Source organism: Mustelus asterias, unplaced genomic scaffold (genome assembly GCF_964213995.1).
Source record: "Mustelus asterias unplaced genomic scaffold, sMusAst1.hap1.1 HAP1_SCAFFOLD_828, whole genome shotgun sequence".
In the NCBI taxonomy this organism is placed as follows: domain Eukaryota; kingdom Metazoa; phylum Chordata; class Chondrichthyes; order Carcharhiniformes; family Triakidae; genus Mustelus; species Mustelus asterias.
In genome coordinates, this window is record NW_027590774.1 from 72,501 (window position 1) to 77,500 (window position 5,000).

General features: G+C 54.1%; 1 protein-coding gene across 1 annotated transcript in view; it reads right to left on the reverse strand.

Annotated features, from left to right (window-relative positions):
• bcl3 (BCL3 transcription coactivator) overlaps nucleotides 1–5,000 on the reverse strand; it is a 73,447-nt gene that overhangs the window by 48,208 nt on the left and 20,239 nt on the right. The gene's annotated exons all lie outside the window — the stretch shown is intronic.

Below are 5,000 nucleotides of genomic sequence, written 5' to 3' on the forward strand. Positions count from 1 at the left end.
AACAGGAGGCCCCATTCAGCTCCTCAAGCCTGTTACATAGCAACAGGAGGCCCCATTCAGCCCCTCGAGCCTGTTACATAGCAACAGGAGGCCCCATTCAGCCCCTCAAGCCTGTTACATAGCAACAGGAGGCCCCATTCAGCTCCTCAAGCCAGTTACATAGCAACAGGAGGCCCCATTCAGCCCCTCAAGCCTGTTACATAGCAACAGGAGGCCCCATTCAGCCCCTCGAGCCTGTTACATAGCAACAGGAGGCCCCATTCAGCCCCTCAAGCCTGTTACATAGCAATAGGAGCCCCCATTCAGCCCCTCGAGCCCGTTACACAGGAACAAGAGCCCCCATTCAGCCCCTCGAGCCTGTTACATAGCAACAGGAGGCCCCATTCAGCCCCTCAAGCCTGTCACATAGCAACAGGAGGCCCCATTCAGCCCCTCGAGCCTGTTACATAGCAACAGGAGGCCCCATTCAGCCCCTCAAGCCTGTTACATAGCAATAGGAGCCCCCATTCAGCCCCTCGAGCCCGTTACACAGGAACAAGAGCCCCCATTCAGCCCCTCGAGCCTGTTACACATAAACAGGAGGAGGCCATTCAGCCCCTCGAGCCTGTTACACAGGAATAGGAGGCCATTCAGCCCCTCGAGCCTGTTACACAGGAACATGGTGGCATAGTGGTTAGCAACCACTGTGGTTAGCAACCAACAACAATCCCACTCAGGCGCTCTTCCCATAACCCCTCATATTTACCTTGCCAATCCCCCTGACACTCAGGGGGAATTTAGCATGGCCAATGCAGCATGTCTTTTGGACTGTGGGAGGAAACCGGAGCACCCGGAGGAAACCCACGCAGTCACGGGGAGAACGTGCAGACTCCACACAGACAGTGACCCAAGGCCGGAATCAAACCCGGGTCCCTGGCGCTGTGAGGCAGCAGCACTAACCACTGTGCCACCGTGCCGCCCCGGTCGTGGGTTTGGAAGATGCTGCTTAAGGAGACTTGATGAGTTGCTGTGGTGCATCTTATAGGTAGTACACACGGCTGCCACTGAGCGTCAGTGATTTCACCGTGATTCGCTGTCCAGTGAGGGGACAGAGTGCCGGCTACCATGGTCGAATAGCCAGCTGGAGGCCCATATGGAGCCCCACCCCACCCCTAGCCCAGAGAAACCAGTGAGACTAGCTCTTCACCAAGATTAAGATGTTGTTCAACTTGTGTCTGTGTTTGACGTGGATGTGCTCGAATTCTAACCAGAATTGCACAATTCTGATTGCAATTCGTGGAACCCATTGAGAAAACAGCACAGAGAAAAAAAAAATCTGAATTCCCCCCCGTCTGTCTTTGTGAAATGTCCCCGTGCCTTCCAGTAAAGGAAGTCCAATTGTCGACAGCTAACACATCCTGCCAACCTTCTCACTAAATAGACAGGAAACCAGGGTTCAAGGTTCAAGGACAGAGACGAATCCCAGCCCCCGCCTCAGCCCCGAGCGTGTGCCCTCGACACCTGACCCCAGACACTGGCGATTGGCCATGTCCAGGGCAGGCCTGGGACTGCCCCAGGAGGAGATGGGGGGGGGGGGGATGGGGCTTCTTGGCCCTTCCTCGGAGGGTTCAGGAGGTTCAATAATTCCTTCCCACCAGCCGCTCTCTCCCCCAGCCCGCCCCAGGGGCCAACTCCAACGCGACGGGGACGGGCAGAATCCGAATCGCAGCTCCACCAATGGCAGCCGGGCCTTCAGCTGTCTGGGGAGGGGCCAAAGCTCTGGAATTCCCTCCATAAACCTCCACCGCTCTCTCTCACTCTCTATCTCTCTCTCTCTTCCCTCTATCTCTCTCTCGCACCCTACCTCTCTCCGTCTCTCGCTCTCCCCTTTTCCTCTATCTCTCACTCTACCTCTCTCTATCTATCTCTCTCGCTCTCTCCTTTTTCTCTATCTCTCTCCCACAATTTTCCCTCTCTCCCTATCTACCTCTTTCTCTCTCTCTCTCTCTCCTGTTCCTCCAACTCTCTCTCACTATACCTATCTTTATCTATCTCCCGCTCGCTCCTCTTTTTCTATCTCTCGCTCTCTTCCCTCTATCTCTCTCTCTATCTCTCTCTCTCTTTCCTCTATCTCTGTCCCCCCCCTCTCTAATTCTCTCCCTCTCTATCTCTTAGTCTCTCTCACTCTCCCTTTTTCACTATCTCTTAATCTCTTGCCCTCTCTCTCTTCACTCTATCTCTTTCCCTATCTATATATCTCTCTCTCTTTTTCCTGTATCTCTCTCACCCTCTCTCTCTCTCTTCCGTCTAAATCTCTAACTCTCCTCTCTCTGTTTTTCCTTTCTCTCTCTTCCCTCTATCTTTCTCTCTATCGCTCTCCCTCTTTCCCCTCTATCTCTCTCTCTGCCTCTCTCTCAAACTCTTTCACTCCCTCTTTCCCCTCTCTCTCCCCCTCTTTTTCTAGTTCTCTTCCACGTTCTCTTTTTCCTCTCTCTCTCTCTCTCTGTCTCTCTTTAACTCTTTCACTCTCTCTTTCTCCTCAATCCCTCTCTCTCTTACTCTCTCCCTCTCTTTTTCTGTCTGTCTCTCCCTCTCTTTCCCTCTATCTCTCTCTGTATCTCTCGCTAACTCTCTCTTTCACTCTCTCTTTCTCCTCAATCCCTCTCTCTAAGTCTCGCTCCCTTTTTCTGTCTGTCTTTCTCTCTCTCCTTTAAGATGCTCCATGAAAAAGTTGCCCTCTTTGACCGAGCTTTTGGTCGCCTGTCCCTAATATCACCTCACGTTGTTGGGGATTAAATCTTTGGTGGATAACGAGTTGAGTGAAGTATCTTGGATGGGTGTTGCATAAACGTCAATCATTGTAGTGTCAATGCCCCATTCTTCACATCGCTGCCTCTCTCATTCCTCAACCCATCTCTTTCTGTGCCGCCACGTTCCTTTCTTCCTCTCTCTCTCTCTTCTCCATCTCCATTTCCATCTTCTGTTCTCCTCTCATGTTCCCTCCACCTGTCCCTCCTTCTGTTCCTCACTCCTCTTCTCCCTCTTCCTATTTCCCCTCTCACTCTCTCCTGCTGCCCAGAGTTCGCTCCCACTGTGGGTGATTCTGCACTCTTTCCCTGTCTCTCACATTCTCACTCTCTCTCTCTCTCTCTGTCCCTGTCTCTCTCTTTCTCTCTCTCTCTCTCCCTCTCTCTCACACGTTCTCACATTCTCACTCTCTCACTCACCTTCTCTCTCTCTCTCACATTCTCACTCACCTTCTCTCTCTCACATTCTCACTCAAATTCTCTCTCTCTCTCTCACATTCGCACTCTCACTCACCTTCTCTCTCTCTCACACATTCTCACTCTCTCCCTCTCACTGTCTCTCTCTGTCTCTCTCTCACTGTCTCTCTGTCTCTCTCTCCTCCTCCCTCTCTCCTAGCTCTGCCCCTCTCTCTTCCGTCTTCCTCTTTCTCACTCTCTCCCTCCATCCTAACTGTGCCCCTTTCTCACTCCCTCGCTCTCTCTTTCTCTCTCTCTCTCCATCTTTCTCTCCTCCCTCTCTCCTCACTCTGCTTTCCTCTCTCTCTTGCTCCCTCGCTCTCCCTCTTTCTCTCTCTCTCTCTCAATCTTACTCTACTCCCTCTCTCCCCTCTCTCTCTCTGTCTCCCTTTCTCTCCTTCCACTCTCCTGGCTCTAGCTCCTTCTCTCTTCCCTATTTTCTCCATTCCTCGCTCCTCTGAGATTGGAATGATGCCAGAGGGGAGGGTGGCCAGGGGGATCCCTGACCTTTGACCCGGCCTTGGCGTGGGCCGGGTCAGTGTCTTGGTGTCACTGGGGTGTGTGGGACAGATGTAAATATTCAGGTGGTGAGAGGGTGGGAACATCAGGTGGACTCACGCCTTCTCACTCCCTTTCACTCTCTCCCCCTCACTGCCCCCTCCCCCCTCACTCTCCCCCCTTGCTTTCACTTTCTCTCTCACTCTCTCTCCCCCTCACTCTCTCTCCCCCTCACTCTCTCTCCCCTCACTCTCTCTCCCCCTCACTCTCTCCCCCTCTCACTCTCTCTTCCTCTCACTCTCCCCCTCTCACTCTCCCCCCTTGCTTTCACTTTCTCTCTCACTCTCTCTTCCCCTCGCTCTCTCTTCCCCTCGCTCTCTCTCCCCGTCACTCTCTCTCCCCCTCGCTCTCTCTCCCCCTCGCTCTCGCTCTCTCTCCCCTCGCTCTCTCTCCCCCTCGCTCTCTCTCCCCCTCGCTCTCTCTCCCCCTCGCTCTCTCTCCCCCTCGCTCTCTCTCCCCCTCGCTCTCTCTCCCCCTCGCTCTCTCTCCCCCTCGCTCTCTCTCCCCCTCGCTCTCTCTCTCCCTCGCTCTCTCTCTCCCTCACTCTCTCTCCCCCTCTCACCCACTCTCCCCTTCGTTTTCACTCCTGCTTGCTCTCTCCTTCGCTCCCATGTCTGGTCCATCTGACTTCTCTCTCTCACCAATCGTTTTTCTCTCGCTCTCCCTGCTCCCTGTGAATCTTTCCATGTATTTCAGGCTTTCTCACTCTCACCCTCGCTTTGTCTCTCTCACTTTCCCGCTGCACTGTCAGAGGGTCAGGACTGAGGGAGTGCTGCACTGTCAGAGGGTCAGTACTGAGGGAGTGCCGGACTGTCAGAGGGTCGGTACTGAGGGAGTGCTGCACTGTCAGAGAGTCAGTACTGAGGGAGTGCTGCACTGTCAGAGGGTCAGTACTGAGGGAGTGCTGCACTGTCAGAGGGTCAGTACTGAGGGAGTGCTGCACTGTCAGAGAGTCAGTACTGAGGGAGTGCTGCACTGTCAGAGGGTCAGTACTGAGGGAGCGCTGCACTGTCAGAGGGTCAGTACTGAGGGAGTGCCGGACTGTCAGAGGGTCGGTACTGAGGGAGTGCCGCACTGTCAGAGGGTCAGTACTGAGGGAGTGCTGCACTGTCAGAGAGTCAGTACTGAGGGAGTGCTGCACTGTCAGAGGGTCAGTACTGAGGGAGCGCTGCACTGTCAGAGGGTCAGTACTGAGGGAGT